Here is a 17,676-nt window from a genome sequence, read left to right as displayed (position 1 = left end):
TATATCTATATCTATATCTATATCTATATCTATATCTATATCTATATATCATCTATATCTATATCTGTATCTGTATATATCTATATCTATATCTGTATCTGTATCTGTATCTGTATCTGTATCTGTATCTATCTGTATCTATATCTGTATCTGTATCTGTATCTGTATCTGTATCTGTATCTGTATCTGTATCTATATCATCTAACTTAAATAGTTGAAATCTTAAGAACCTAGAATTCTATGTATGCAATGATATCCTTCTGAAGTAAAAAAGAATAAATATTTTTTCAGGGTAAACGAAATTGAAGAAATTCATTGCCAATAGATGAATCCTGTAAGGAATGTTGGGAGAAGTTCTTCAGGGAAAGGAAAAGCAAGAAGCTAGAAAGTCAAAAGAATGGCAGGAAAGGGGAACACAAGTGTAAAATAAAACCTTTCATTGACTCTTATAGATCTAACAGGAAATTGCTCACAGTAATACAGCACCAAAACCACGTTGGTTACAACATAAGGTTAAATGAAAGTGAAGGCAGCATCATCACCAGACTGATGAGAGCAATTGGGAATGCCTATTATAAGGTATAGTGGCTAATAATTGATTTCCAACTTACCAGATCTAAAAATCACCTAGGAGACAAACTTCTGGGTGTGTCTGGGAGAGTTTCAACAATGAGTTAATTGAGATAAGAAGACACAATTTAATTGTGGAGAACACCATTCCATAGGCCGGGGTGCGTCCTGCACTGAATACAAAGCAGAAGTGAGAGTTATCTCTCTCTGCTTCCTAGCTATGGATGTCACGTGACCAGCTGCCTCCAGGTCCTGCTGCCATGTTGTCCCTGCCAGGATGGATTGTGCCATCAACCTGGGAACCCGAATAAGTCCTCCCTTCCCTATGTTGTTTTCATGAGATATCTTGTCATTACTAATTACTAAGTAACTGACACATAAACTAGCTACCTGTGCTGTTGTTTAATGTAATATTATAGTTTAATGAGAAGTCGATCTTTGAATAGTTGGAACTTTACATGGTAAGCCATATGAAAACAAGCTATTCTATGAGAAGAGAAAAACATCCAATAATGAAGCATTCCACTAAAACCAAAGATGGGTAAAAAATAATAATAATATGCACAGAGGAAAGATTAGTACAAAACATCACTTGTTAAATGCAAATATCTGAAATGGATTTTAAGACATTTTGAAAAGTCAAGTATGTTATTGATAATCCATTTTAAATATCTGGACACAGACTGGGTAAAAACTAAAATGATGGACAAAGATACATGGTACTGGTATGACCTACATGTGTTAAAAAGATGTAAGTCTACAATGGATGGCCCAAGCATCCACTTTAGAACAGAGTAGAAAAAAAAGGTCAATCCTGCCTCAAGCAAATGGTAGAGAATCAAAACTCAAGTAGATGATGAGATGGTTTACTGGTTAAGAGCAGTTGTGATTGTTTCAGGGGACTATAGCTCAGATCCCAGGACCCTTAACAAGTAGTTCACAGTCGCCTATGGCTTCAGCTCCATAGGACCCGTCTGTTACGCCCGCATAACATGTACACACACACTTCAGGGCTGGCCCTACTTCATGCTAAAGATTAGCTAACTGGTCAATAGAAATTGGATTTCATGTTCTCTCTCTCTCTCTCTCTCTCTCTCTCTCTCTCTCTCTCTCTCTCTGTGTGTGTGTGTGTGTGTGTGTGTATGTGTGGTGTTTGTTGTTGTTGCTGAGGCTGATTTTAAGAGAGATCAAGAACATGAAATTGAGTGGGTAGGAAGGTTGGGGCGAACCTGGGGGGAATGTGGAAAGGAAAAATATTTTCAAATGCATAAAATTCTAAAATAAATAAATAAGTAAATAAGCATTAGAAAAAAACCCATATCTCCAAAAACAAATTCATCTGCCGTGGACTGACTGACTCACGGATATCAGACACCACAGAGTGACAGGCTCAGGGATAGAGCACTTGCCAATGTCTTAGACATCAACTACAGAAGTGCCATTGGTGAAAATTCACTGATGAGGGGCAAGATAGCTCCATGTCAGCCAAGAAGATCCCCACCATCTCAGAAAACATTCCTATGACCATTCTACTTAAAATTGTCATGGTCCCAAAACTCAGGGATCTCAGAGATGAGCCCACAAATCAAGATGCAGGGGTCATGAACCTGGGTATATAAGGGGGAGAGAATGTTCTGGCCATGGAGGGCGGTTATTGGCCATGTGTGGAAGAACTAAGAACTAAGCCGTGTCTGTGCGGTGAGCTTAGGCTTAAACAGTGACTCCATATCCACATACTTCAAGACTCTGTTCTTCCATTAATTTTCCAGGAAAATCGCATAACCTCTCTGGGGTTAACGATTTTTAATCCACAAACTGAAGGAGAAAGAATGAGGATTTTTTAAGGTCCTTTTTTTGCGTGATCAGTCAAGAGCTTTATCGACTTGTGAAAGAGTGGAAATATCATTGTACTTTTCCCTACAGACCTAGCCATACATCACTTCTTTTCACTTTCTTTTTTTCTGGCTTGCTTTGGCCATCCATACTGCCCTATGCCACACAACCACTATTCCCCCAAACTTTACTTCCTGTGCCTCCACATTCTACCACTTAAAAGGAGGAGAAAGAAAGTGAAGTTTTAAATGACAAGCACCTTCCCACGTACCTAAGCCAACCATGCATTTAGTCCCCTGCTATGGGTTGTTCTGGGTTTAAGGTAGAGTTTATTCTGACAGCCAAAGGAACGGGCACAGCTTGCCTCTCCCCAATCACCCCATGTGCATGCAGACTCAAGTGTAGAGACAGGGGCTCTTCCAAGGAGATACCAGAAGCTGAAACTGTAACATTTCACTGATATTTCTGACAATTTGATGTGGAACTTCAAACCACAGACACATCTAAGTTCTAAAAACTGTGCTTTTGATTAAACTATTATACTTATTATATTATATTGCTAATTGGATAGTTTTCCCAGACGTAGAAAGAAAGTAAACACATGTGGGGGAAAAAAGGCTGCATCTGAGTCATAGGAGACAGAGGCCGAAGGATAATATGACAGATAGGACTTCAGAGTCTAACTGTGCAAGGTTAAAGAACAGTATGACAGATTCGACTTAGAGTCTATCTGTGTATCAAGGGCAGGGAGGGCCCACGGACCTGACATTTGCTTATGCAGTTTCCTAGGAATGAAAAGCTGAAAGGAAAACCATTTTTCCTGTGAGCATGCTTAGCTGCGCAGGTAAGCCAGGACAAGGGACCTGCAGACACCAGTGGCCCCAACAGAGCCTTGGGATGATGAGACTGCAGAAATTCTCCAGGATCAGTCCCTCTGTGTGAGAAATGAAGTTCTGGATATTGCTGATGCTTAGTGTCCTCTGGAAGGCAAAAGAGGAAGCAGGAAGGAGGGGGTTTTTACTTTTTAATGGCATAATAATCTTACTAGTGATGAAGGGACAGACAAAGCTCCATGCTGTCACTTCCAGCAGGCTAAGAAGAGCCCTAGACATTTAGAAACCTCAGCTCAAACCAGACTGGGATTCATGGCTTTGATGTAGAACAGTTTCAGGGCATAGCTGGTATGGTAATGAGTCAGTGATTTTTATTTAAAGGTATTTTAATATAACCTTTAAGCACAAGAGTTAATAGGAAGAAGGCATCTCAGGGAAAGAAAGGAAAGTACTCCCAAAAGCATGGATGTGGGCTTCTCCAAGAGGGTCTTGGAAAATAAAACATATCCAAGTGTGAGGATGGGCTCCTCAAGGGATAGTAAGCAATTAATTTTCTTAGCATTAGCCAAATGGTCTAGTCTCATTTCTGTTTCTGGGATAAAACGCCCCGTCAAAAATCAACTCTAGGAAAAGGGTTTATTTCAGCTCAATTCTGGGTGACAGATGATGTGGGGAAGCCAAGACAGGAACATCAGTAGCTAGTTATGTCACATCCACTGGCCTGGAGCAGAGAGCTATGAATGAATCTGCATACCCACTCACATGCTTATGCTCAGCTCAATGTATACGCTAGTATATAGTTCAGGACTCACTACCTAGGGAATCATGTCACCCACAGTGGCCTAGTTCTTCCCTCAACAAGTAAATTAATTAAGGCATTTCCATGCAGGCATGTCCAGAGGCAAACCCAATGAAGAAAACTTCTCCTTAAGACAGTCTTCCCTGATGACTGTACATTGCATCCAATTGACATCATACCGTGTAAACCACTGTTGGTAGCTCTTAAGTTACATTGCACAGTGTTACTAAAAAATAATCTCTCAAGGGGGCTTGAGAAGGATAAATGAGGTGGCCCTAAAGGTGCCTTAGATGGAGTAAACCAACCAGTTTTCACTAGGATTTTTGTACAGGTCCTATTCCTGTAAGGGGGACCTTAGGGAGAGGATCCTATAAGCTGCAGATTTTTATCTGAGAAGGGCAAGGGCCTTAAACATTTGCTGTCAATTGTGCAAGAGTTCTTCCTTCTTTGCTGGGAAGGAGCATGCATGAGAAAATTCCTTCATGGGCTTTTGAATTTAAATACATGGTCTGAGTTAATGGTGCTGTTTAGGGAGGTTTAGGAAGTATGGTCTTGTCCCTGTAAACTGTAAACTCGTCACCTTTCCTTCTCTAAGTTGCATTGGTCACGGAGTTTTGTCACAGTAACAGGACAATAACTCATACTTGTCTTCAGCTGGATTCATCCTCTCTCTTGTCATGTCCCCAAGATTTTCTGTCCTTGTATCCTGCCTCATTTTCCCCTTTAAGACTTTGATCCCTTAATTACAAGGGTCAGTGAAGGCAGAAGGTCCATGCTCTGTAATTTTGTTTTAACAGGGACCTGGCCTACTTATTCACGAATCAAGAGTCTCAGTCTGACTCCCTTAAGGGGCACAGAGCCTGGGAATTAGAGGGATCACATGAATGACATCTTAAGGAAAGGATGCCATTCATATGCAACATGTTAGATCTCACTCTTCCTCCATTTTCTTGCTTCAGCAATAACGTAGGACAGTTAAGGATCTCACAGTACATAAAAGCAGACAAATGAAGATGCAGTTCTGACAGGGAGGAGGGGATAACAATGACATCACTTGAATGATGATGGGCCTTACCTGCAGAAATGCAGAGCTGGGGCATGGTAGGGCTTAGTGACAAGCAACCCCAAAGTGTGTCATCTTGGCATTAAAGAAAATGGTAAAACGAGGAAATCTCTCTTACTTTTCTTTGTATTTCCTCCTATAACTGGTTATAGCATCCCACCAAGAACCTCGTCCTAATGGAAAACATTTTCCCTACAATTAAGAAGAAGAGTATGGAGAAGTTGTCTCAAGTCCTTAGAGATTCTGTGTTATCGAAGGAGGACAAAGGTAAACCCAGGGAAGAAAGAGAATAGGTTTATTGAAAGAGGGGACTGTGGCCAACACTGTTGACAGGTCAACCAACATCAGCCCAAGGAGATGCTCAATCAATTCAGTGACCAATAGGCTCCTGGGGATCCAGGTGAGGGCTAATAGAGTGGATAGACTTGGAGGGTCATGCCTGTCTTTATTAGCTCTGTGACTGGAGGTCAAGCTAAGTCTCCCTCTCTTAAGTTGTAATGACAGAGCTAACTACTTACCACAGTGCTTCTTAGAGCACATTCCTCATGGCTATGGTGAACTCAAGGAGAAGGGCCTTTGTGGCATTATTTCACATTTAGCTGGCTCCCAATCTTTCCTGGCAGGATTTTCCAGAGACACAATATTACAATGGCCTTTTTAGGAGCACCCTGCTTAGAAGTACAGCTATTGCATGCCAACATTATCAAAAGAAATTACTGGTGAGTGACCGGGACAGATGATATGAGAATCTACACTAACACACCAATCTTCAGTGTTGACACAACTAGGGTGATCAGTTTAAACAACTGTTCTTCCCCAGTGTGGTCTGAGTTCAATAATTCATCACCAAAATGACACCCCACTTACTACAGTGCACCCTCCTCTGAGGAGTTATTTATCTGGCTTGCAATTCTGGGCATCAGTCCTGGGACTTCCCGTGTGCCAGGCACTGGATATGCCAAGCTGCATTTCGAGCACCTCTTGTTAAGAATTTTTTGTATAATCACCTAAATTCCCACCTGTTGCCAGTCTTCATCAAACAACCACTAGCCAGGAAGCCAAAGGAAAGTTTTTTCTTTCCACAGTTTCATACAGGAATCTGAGTTAACTTTGGTTTTGTGTCTGTTTTATCAAACCACAGAGTCCTGTGCTTAACCCCTTCCCCTCCTGCAAACAACTGGCAGTTCTGTCAGGTGGTTCATTCATTTGAGACCAAAGGGAGGATGAAGCATCAATCCACTAGTTACTAGTTTGTTCGCAACTTTAAGACATCTTGTAACTGGCACATGGCTTTGTTAGAATCTGAAGTTAGAGCTCCCTGGCTCCCAAAACTTATCTTTCTCCACTACTTCTATTTTTCTAAACTCAGTTATGTAGCAACCTTAAAGGACTTGAAAAATAAAGACAACAGTATTTGAAACAAAGGAGTATACTGTCTGTCAATCGTGTTGCCTGATTTAGCCACACAAAAATACAAGAGGCACAGTTAACTTTCAGAAGGATAAGTTTAGAACCTCTGAATTTTAGAAGAATCATGGTGTGTTGCATGTGTGTGTGTGTGTGTGTGTGTGTGTGTGCATGTGTGTGTGTAAATTTGTCTTATATGGTATCAAGGACATGTCAACCTACATATTTTGCCAGATATCTATAGACAATTTAAAACAATAATAAAATTGTAGAAAATAACTATATTTCTCTTAGCACTGCATACTCATTATTCCAAATCATTTCAGAGATGGGAATACCTGTCCAGGACAGGGAAGTTCTCCCTACTGTCTATCAGCACACACTTTGATTCATTGCTATAGAATTTCTATCGAATTTCGATGCACCACAGCATTTGGAGAATCTAGTGAATAATTAGCAAAGATGGCCATATAATTCATTTTCTCCCTGAATTCCCATGTGCCTCTAGTAAGAAATCAAGTTCAATTTCACTCTTCTTACACATACGGCAGCCCTGCCCACTTCTCTCTCTCTCTCTCTCTCTCTCTCTCTCTCTCTCTCTCTCTCTCTCTCTCTCTCACACACACACACACACACACACACACAAACACACATACAGACACAAACACACACACAAAACAACAAAATATATATACATTTCATACACACACATACACACATACACACAGATACACACAGATACACACACAAACACACACATACACACACACACACACACAGTGTCTATTGCTAACTATGGCTGAAAGCTCAGTCAATATCACTGTCAACTGCCATGTGTATAAATGTCCAGAATCACTGAACTGTCGGATGATTCTACCCATCTCTAATTGTAACTTCCCAAGAGCCCTGAGACAGGGGCCCCCTACAGATCCCAGTCAAGTCTGAACTGTGAGAGGTAATGATAAGCTAATTTTCAAGGAGTGTGTTCTGATATGCCACAGTGTACTAAAGCAGTAGTCCTCAACTTTCCTACTGCTATGACCCTGTAATCCAGTTCCTCATGTTGTGGTGATCACCAACCATAAAATTGTTTCATTGCTACTTCATGACAGTAGTTTTTCTATTGGTATGAATAGTAACACAAATATCTGATATACAGGATATAAGATATGCAACCCTGTGGGGGTCATGACCCACAGGTTGACAACTAAAAAAGACAGTTCCACATGCCTACAATCTGTTCCATAAATTCTCATTAGCATGTATTTTTGTGTGTCTTAGAGAACACAGTTTAGAAACTCTGGTAGTAACCTATGTAATTTTCCATCCAGGATGACAATCTAAAGGAGCTCTTGGTTCAAAGTTACTGAAGTAATTTTGCTAACAGGACAGTGTGATTGCTAGTTTAACTGTCAACTTGGACAACAGTCTAGAATCACCTGGGAAGAGACTCTCAGTAAGGAACTGTCTAGATCAAATTGGCCCATGGCTACATCTGTGGGGATTGTCGTAATGACAGCAAATGATGTGAGAAGAGCCAGCCTATCTCTGGCAACCATCCTCTAGGTTTGAGTTCTGACCTCTGTGAGATTGAAGGAGGTATGTTGAGTTCAAGAAATGCATTAATTTTGCATTAATTCACTTTGAGTACTGGGCATGTGTGCATTAATTCTCTCTCTGCTTTCTGTGTGTAACTCGCTGCTTCAAGTTCTTTCCTTCCTTGCTATGATGGGCTATGACCTGGAATTATGAGTCAAGAAAACTCAGTCTCCCCTAACTTGCCTTTTGCCAGGTTGTAATATCATTGCAACCAAAAAGAAACTAAGTCGGATGGTCTCTCAAAGGGAACTGTGATGCAGACCTATTTAGGTCTCATGGCATCTATAATAGCTATATTTCGTAAATGGATATAGAGGGATAAGCAATCGGATTAGGAAGGACATACACGCAAGAAGGAATATTTGAAGAAAAAAAAAAAGGTCTGTTTTAGAAAATCCAGAATGAAAAATAGCCGAAGTCAAGAGTTCTCTCTTTTGAAAGGAAAGCGGAAGTGCAGAAGTCCATGTCTTCCCACAAACTGGAGAAACTGCTCATCCTTTCTAAGCACCATTGGACTGTTAGAATTGGCCACTGACAATTCTGTGCGAGCATAGATTGCCGACAATCTACGCAAGCTCTAACTCAAAGCTTTGCACACAGGAAGAGCTTTGCCTGTGAGACAAATCACAGTTAAAGGGTAAGGAATATTTATCTCCAGCCATCTGCCTGAGAAAAGTTCTTGACTGATAAAGCCGTAATTCTCCAGTGTTTCCTGACATGAGCCTTGTTGACACATCTCCCTTCTTTGGTACATGATGGAAGGCTGAGAGTCATTTTGTAACTCCTCATTTATCTTCTTTTAATAAAACATAAAGATGGAATATTCTTTTTCAGGTTTCCTTAAAACCACATACCTTTAGAGTCAACCGGTTTGAAGGAAAAGACATTTTATTTATGGATTCATTTGAGATGACAGAAAGCAAAAACATACAAATAAATTATTGCAAACATTGCCTTCATTTTTAGTGTAGTTATCAAAGTACAATGGGTATTTACAATGAAACACCATGCAGAGACGTCAGAGAAGTGAAAGGAAGCGAGCGGAATGTGGATAGGACAGGCTCTGTTTTCTTTCTCAAACTCAAGGATGACATAGAGTGAGCCGAGTGTCAGTGGCGGTGACAGGGCCTGCTCTTTGCAGATTGTTCTGTGTAAGCTGTGCTTCACCTTCTCCTTCATTTACGTATGAAGATGTGTGCTTAGACAGTAAGTGGAACACACTCTTGGAGTGGGAAGGAACAGTTTCTCTATAAGTAGCGTTGTGTGCAAGTGTATGTATGTATGTGTGTATGTATGTGTGTGTGTGCCCTTGCACAGGTGCATACATGATTATGTTCATGTGTGATATGTGTATATGTGAGAGTGTGTGCAAGTGTACATGCAAGTGTAGAGTGTGTGTGTGTGTGTTTGCATGTGTTTGTACACATGTATGTGAAGCCCGAAGGTCAGTGTCAAGAATCTTCCACAGCCACTCTCAAATCTCAAGATTGAGAGTCAGAGCTTCTCATTGGACCTAGACCTTCCCAACTGGACCAGACTGTCTGTCCATTAAACCAATTCTGACTCCTCAGGAATCTCTCTGCCCCCACCTCCCAAGCACTGGTATTACATGGATACATTTCCATATAGCCCTGGATACTCTGGATTTCAATATGTAGATCAGATTAGACCTGAACTCATAGAACCCCACCTGCCTCTGCCTCTAGAGTACTGGGATAACTGAGCATGCCTGGAGGTTTACGTGGGTGAAGAAGATCTAAACTTGGGCCTTCGTACTTGGCTAGCAAGCACTTTACCAGTTGAACCACTGGCCTGGCCCCTAGTGGGAGCATTTCTTTTTTCAAAAAAAAAAAAAAAAACCAAACAAACATTTACCTGGCATTTGTTAATAAAATGGCATTTAAAACAGAGATACCCAATATCACAGAAATCTAAAAAATCACATGAGATACACTAGAGGATCTCTCGTGAGAAATCACAGAGGCAGACAGAGTCAGCTCAGATGTGTGGCAAATAAGCCAGGCTGCTAGAGAGTGTGGGAAAAGAAGTCACAGGTGTGTGGAGCTGGATGAGCAAAGGTGCTCAAATGGCTTTGTGTAGCTTCGAAACTCATCATGCTTAACTTTGCCAACATAGGCCAGCAAGCTTTCTAACAGGTCCAAGGTGATTGGAAGATCCCTTGGGTGCCCTGAGAAGCTTGCTACATACACATACACAGGAAGAAAGAAAGAGAAAGAGAGGGGCCGAGAAGAGAGACAGAGAGAGAGACAGAGAGACAAAGAGACAGAGAGAGAGATATAGAGAGAGACAGAGAGAGATACAGAGAGACAGAGAGAGATACAGAGAGATAGACAGAGAGACAGAGAGACAGAGAGAGACAGAGAGCATGAACACATATGAATATTCTGGCTACTGAACCCATCTGGATTAGCTCCTCCTTCATTTAACCTTGGAAGACCATAAGGAATTCCATTCTGTTGAAGCCACATCCTTGATCTGCACTCTTTTTACTAAAATTTTGGAAAAAAAAAAAGTTCCCATTTAAGTAGACACTTCATGGCCCTGCTGAAGGCTGAGGGCTGTGCTGATGACTGTGGCCTGTGTTACCACCATAGGCCGTGTGGATGACTGCAATCTGTGCCATCACCTGAAGCCATATTGATGTCCATGGTCCATGTTGCCACAGACGGTTCATGTGCCCATGTTGGGGTACATGGTCCTGCTGCAGCCTGGGGTGCTGCTGATGTCCATGGCCTTTGTTAGCACCTAAGGAAAGGTGGATGTCCCTTCACCCTGCTATTGCCAGAAACCATTCAGAAGTGTATGATCTTTGTGTCTGCTGATTTTAAAGGGAAAGGAAGCTATTTTTGAGGGTTTTGATGACTGCAGACTTACGGTTGATAAAACAGGGACATCGAAGGCTTCTTCGACAACCTTTATCTCTACCCTAACCTACTCACAATGGCATGGAAGAAAACTCTTAAAAATTGTGAATAGGATACTGAAGTGTAGCTCTCTACAACTGATGTGTAGAAAGGATTCACTTTTCTTTAAGGGGCTGGCAACTGGGACTTTGACCATGCTTCAGCAAGTATATGGGCAATACAGATTGGACATTTTCGGGAGGGAGCAGGGGGAAGATGGTCACAAGAGCAGGAGACATGAAGGATGGGGAAGTGTGATCAGGATGCATGATGTGAAATTCCCAACTAATTGATAAAAATATTAAGTTGGAAAATATATGCATAAGAAGTCTACTTAAGCTCGGCAGTGGTGGCGCATGCCTTTAATCCCAGCACTTGGGAGGCAAGCTGATTTCTGAGTTTGAAGCCGGCCTGTTCTACAGAGTGAGTTCCAGGACAGCCAGGGCTATACAGAGAAACCCTGTCTTGAAAAATCTAAAAAAAAAAAAGTCTACTTAATAATATAGCCTAGATATGTAAAACTTTATTTTCAAATTCAAAGTTGTGGCAGCCTAAAGAAACTGTGCACAACCATACATAGGCAGGAAATCCAGACTTTGGTAACTCTAAAAGATATTTCTACTTAGAGTCTCACAAGTCTAGAATGTCCCAACTCATTTCCTCACTGTGGGCCAAGTGCTCCCTCCTTGTTGGTGGTCAGACTGTGACTCTCAATTTTTCAGACCAGTTCTGGATTCAACTTCCTGGCTATATCATATAATTCTCAGAGCTATTAAGGTATTAGAGGAGGGTAAAGGGAAAATCAAAGGTTTGAGAAGCTGAATTCAGGTCATGAAAAGAATATATAACTGTCTGTACAATGGAAATCACGTCGTGGGATGAGGGTGAATGAGACTGAGAGCTGAATCACTTTGGATATAAGTGAAAGAATCCAAAGGTAAAGATGAAAGGATGATGGACTGATGGACCACACATGGTCTGACGATATACCTAGTGAAGGATGATGGACCACACATGGGATGATGGACCACACATGGGATGATGGACCACACATGAGATGATGGACCACACATGGGATGATGGACCACACATGGACTGACGCCATAACTAGTGAATTTGTTTCTCATGGGTGTGTGAGCTGTTGATTCTGGGGCCACTGTACATGACACTAAATTGAACATACATGGAGTTGGACAGAATTTTCACTGTCAAAGGGGAAGGTTGCAGTTAAACAAGAAGAGGAAGCCAGTGGGGAGCATGCAGAGATTCATGAATAAACACAGAAATAGAGGGATGGAGAAAGAGAGGGGCATGTGTATGCTACATTTCATCTTCCTTATGTTTATCTTTGGATTGTTGGGCATCAGTCCAGTGTCCTATACACACCACGCAAATGTTATACCAAAGAGGCACATCTGAAGCCACCACATTTTCTTTATCCATTCACCTATCAGTGAACATTGAGGCTAAGTCTTTATTTACAACCTTATACAACCTCCAACAAACTTGAAGGTTCAGGCAATCTTCTTACTACTCGCTTTCTTAGAATATAATAAAAAATAGAATGATTAGGCATAAGGCAAATTTCTTTTTAGAGTTTTTGTTTTGTTTTTATGTGCATGCTTGCCTATATGCATATAGTGCACCATTTGCATGCAGTGCCCATGGAAGCCAGAAGAAGGCATCAGACACCCTGGAACTGGAGTATCATATGGCTGTGAGCCACCATGCAGGTGCTGGAAACTGAACCTGAGTCCTCTTCAAGAACAGCCAGTATTCTTGAGCATGGTCATTTGTAGGTAGCATCTTGGCTAAGGATGGGAGCTCATGTCTACTTTCTACTCTTGGTGCTGGGACCCTGTCAGGCTTGAACCTGTGAAGGGCCTGTGCATGCTGATGTTACCACAGTCTCTGTGAGTTCATGTGCATCTCCCTTGTTTCCTTGCTGTCCTCTCCCCTTGACTCTCAAAACCTTTCCTCCTCCTCTTCCATGAAGTTCCATGAGCCCTGAAGGGAGGGAATTGATGGAGATATCCCATATAATCTCCGAGCCATCTCTCCAGCCCTGAGATTCTTAGCCACCTGACTAGTTAGTCATGGATCCCATCTATTTTTATGTGGATTCTAGAGATCAAGCGTGTGTCAACTATAGTTTCAAAACAGCACTTTTCAGTGTGAGCCATCACTTCATTTGCAGTTCTAACCAGAAGTGACAGCAGCCATGTTCTTTCACCTGTTGGTGTTCTGTGCACTTTTTTTTGTATTCTTTTCCCCCTGCCCCTTCTGAATACTTATTTGTGTTTTCACTCTTGGGTTGTTTGAATCCTTTATAAATCTAGGACCCTGACTCCATGTCAGATGTACGGTTTGCAAATATTTTTGCTCATTCCTTACACTGTGCCTTATAATGTCGATTGTTTCCTTTGCTGGGCAGAGGCTTCTTCAATGGATGCAATCTAATTTTTCTGGTTTCTGCTATTACAAACCTGCCCCCAAAGAAGGGAAGAGTATCTAACATTTTAATAATATGACATTTGAAATAAACCTTTTAGATTTGCTTGGGAAGACACTGAGCATTCTGCCTCCTATCTGATTTCTTTGCTTTATTACTTTTTGCTTGGGTTTATGTTAAAATTGGCACTCCATGAACATTTGGTTTGGAAAATCACCGTTAAAATACAACGGGCATCTGGGAGTCTACAATGTAACCATGACATAATGGTCTGTGCATAGGTTATAGTCATGGCAAGAAAGAAATATTTGTGATTTCGGCCTATTGGAACAGTGGCTTCCCTCAGCAATCTCATGCCAAGGAAAGAGAAAATATGAAGCCTTGATATCAGTCAAAAGAGGAACTTGGCTACCAAGAAGATAATTCCTACCTCACACCATTCTGACAGCTTAGTGGGGAGTAGAGTCAAGACACAGACTGGACACACCTCAACCAGGACTGATTAGTTATGCATAACTCTTACCCTCCATTCAAACATCAGTTTCATGACAGAATCCTGAACATGGACCTCAGGGTCTGGTGGGGGCGTCCTTGCGCCCCTTTGCCTCTCTTTATGTCTTCCTCTTTTTTAATGTGACCACTGAGAATGTCTCCTTTCCTTGCCTTTCCCTGATCTTGTCTGCTTAACTGACAGATTAGAGTTGGAAGGCCAAGCATGGTGACCCTGTTAGTAACACACAGGCAAGAGGCTTGCAAGGCAGACTGGTCACAAATGAATAAAGAGGACATAGGCAAGAGAGTTTCCACTAATTCCAGCCTCAAAACTCTGAGGTTAAACTGTTCTTTGAAATGGAACATGTTAATTGCAAACTGAAGTATTTATTAGAAGGTTTTTCTTAACTTGATCAAAACTTGGGAGGGCTGGGAAGCACTTTTGTCTATTTCCATTCTAAGGACCACAGGCAGAGGCTATAATGGGAGAATTTAACTCAGCATGATAGAAAAGTAAAGGAGTCTCAGTGAAGGGTGTCGGGCTGCAGGAGGAGGCAGGTGCCACCGCAGGAGTAGGATGGAGACGTGGAAATTACACTTTATCTTTCAATCGATTTAAGACCTGTGACTGATTCTGATAGCTTTGCTCACTTTTTTACTCCCTCTGGAAGGAGAGCAAACAAAGCAAGAGGAAACAGACGCAGGCTTCAGAATAACAGGTTTCAGATACTTAGGAGACAGGTACTTAAGACACCTTGCAGTCAGCCACCCACTGGGCACGATTCCCAGGCATCATCAACAAGGAGCAGGGGACTCGGCTGAACAAATCATGCCAGATCAACAGTTCAGAGTCATCCACCAACCTCAGAGTGGGGAGGTAGCTCGGGATCACTGAGAAACTGCAGAGCCCACCTCTCAGTGAAAATCCAAACTTCATCTTCATCCAAGGTGCCCAGAGCAAGTGTGCAAGCCCTGCCCCCTCAGCTCTCCATGGCTGTGTTTGCATGCTCTGGTCTCCATCACACAACCCTCTATTTCACCTGGAATGCTTTATGAATGTGATCCACCTGTAAAATCTGGCTGCAAGCTCCGTACCACTGTTCCTATGTTTAATTCATCCAGATTCCCTTCCACCCAAACCCAGTGGAACAGCTGGCAGGCCTACTGGAACATCCAGAAGCCAATGGATAAATGCTCCCGGGGTATATGGTCATATCTTCATCCCATAGAGCTCCAGCTAAATCACACCTGTCCCCACATTCTCCCTTCATCTGGGAGACATTTCTCAATAGATACCTTCTCCAGAAACAGGCTTCTCTACTTTGATTATAGAAAACGGACTGCAGGCAGGAATCTGACACTGGTCTGGAACAAAGAAGTAATTTCAGGCAGGAATCTAAATCCTAGGCTAGAACAAAGAAGAAATTTCATGTAGGAATCTAAATCTTAGGCTAGAACAAAGAAGTAAGCTTCAGGCATGAAAATGACTTTGGGCTAGGACAGGGAATTTGGCTCAGATATTTTGGTCATCCTGATAAGCCCTTAGAAATAGTGATCACGGGACTCTGTTTATTGCATGTTCTCTGACTATCTGGGTTTATTGTCTTCCTTGTTCCTGGACTATTTGCATCTATTGTATTGCTAGTTCCTCAACCTAGAACTGATCTTACTTAATTACATGATTACTTGCATGTAATTTAAACAGTATAAAGGCAAAAAAGGAGGAGGAGGGATGAGATGGGGATTAATGGGGGGGGGATGAGGAAGGGGAATAGCATCTGAAATGTAAATAAATAAAATATTGAAGAAAAAAGAAAAGAAAATCTGACCTAAGTTACCACCACTGAAGTAAGGACAAGACCATCAGGAACCTCCTCAGGTCTAGGATGCAGCCCAGTTGGTTGACTCCTCATTGAGCATACATGTGCCACTGGACTCAATCCTGAGCACCCCCAGAACTGGGTAGATATACATACCTACAATCCTAGCATTCCCAATGGAAAGATGGGAGAACTGAAAGTCCAAGGAAATTCTCAGCTACACCACAAGTTGGAGGCTAGCCTAGGCTACCAGAAACCCCATCTCACACAAAGAACACACAAAGAATCTCAAACACAATGGCAGCTTCCACTTTGCCTACTGTTTCATATGGCTGCACAGTGCCATATGGGGCTTTGTGATAACTGTCTTCTTTGGCAGCTGCTATTATTAAGACAATTTTGCTAATTAGAAGACAGACATTTGATGAGAAGTAACAAACAGTAGCTAAAAGAACACTCAGTCCATATCCAAAGTCCTGGAGCTACTTAGTATGAAATGGAAAGCCCAGAGGTGGAACCACAGAGTCACAGTTCTGGGCCTATCTCCCATTGTACCCAAAATCTATTAAGGTTTCATGCCTACATGACTTCCAAACTTTCTATATATATGAACTATATACCATCTATATACCATGAACTTTCTCACCTTAAAGACCTGACAAACACTTCTGTAAGTGGCTTATCCATACTAGGCCTTGGGAGCTAGAGAAAGCATCAAGGAGAACCATGACCTGATAATGCACTGTGGGCCAGTTTGTTTATAGGGTGCTGTGGACATCGTGGTAAGGAACCACCACCCCACCACCACCACACACATACATATACCTAAGCAGAGCTCAGAATTCAGGAAGTGGTAGCTTCATGGACAGAATGCCCCTAGTTTATAGACTGGCTTATGGAAAACACATATTATTGAGCTGTGGTTCCGTGGGGAGCAGAGTCCTGGTTGACACCTTGAACAGTGCAGAAGCAGAAGTCAGGACATTGTTCCTCTCCTTACCCTGCTCCATGAAAACTATGGCTGTCCATGTCCCTTCAGGAGTCTCTCGGAGTGGATTCATCAGAAAATTACAGTGAGAAGTTCGAGGCCATTAAAGACCAGCCACTGTGCCCTTGGAAATGGCATAAAGCAACTGTAATGTAGCACACAAAAAGGGGACCCCTTTAATGAGAAAGTAGACTTGTTTATTTCCCCAGAGGGCAAGCAATCTTCTTACAAAGCTAGATATTGTCCAGTCTTAAGATGCCTTTATGCAAAATCTAAGTACATATACTTTGCCTTCTGCATAACTGGGCTTCTTTTAGTGAATCCACAAGAAGGTAGCTTCTAGTGCAAGAGATTTGACAACTACATCAGTTGGGAATTACTAGAGAAAGTAGAAAGAGGGGCTTTGGAGGAAGAAGGGGCAACTGAAAAGACAGAACCAATATAGGAATTTGGGCAACAGAGCCTAGAAAGTGAATAGAGGCCAGATGAGATTCAACAGTGGCCAGCGTAGGCTGTTCCCACACTAGGATTTACTGAGACAAATCTTGCAAGCTACCATGTTCCAGGTACAAAACAAAGTCGTATATCCTGTACATTGACTGGAACATGGCAGAATTAAATTTTTTGCCCAATTTCTTACTTGGATGGCTGTGTTAGTGCATGTGCATTCGTGTGTGCATGTGTGTGTGTGTGTGTGTCATGGTCTGGAAGTCAGAGGACAATTCACAGAATGCATCCTTCCTTTCACCATTGGGTCCCAGAAGTCCAGTTCTGATCCTCAGGGCCTGCTTTCTTTTTCTTATTCCCCTTCCTCTTCTGTCTTAATTACAACCCTCTGGAGCAGCTCCTTCCAGCTGCCTCCTCTCATCTGTAGGACCCCTGCTTGGTTGCTCTCC

Source organism: Grammomys surdaster, unplaced genomic scaffold (genome assembly GCF_004785775.1).
Source record: "Grammomys surdaster isolate TR1022 unplaced genomic scaffold, NIH_TR_1.0 172, whole genome shotgun sequence".
Lineage (NCBI taxonomy): Eukaryota > Metazoa > Chordata > Mammalia > Rodentia > Muridae > Grammomys > Grammomys surdaster.
The sequence above is the reverse complement of the archived record's forward strand: the minus strand, read 5'-3'. Positions refer to the sequence as shown.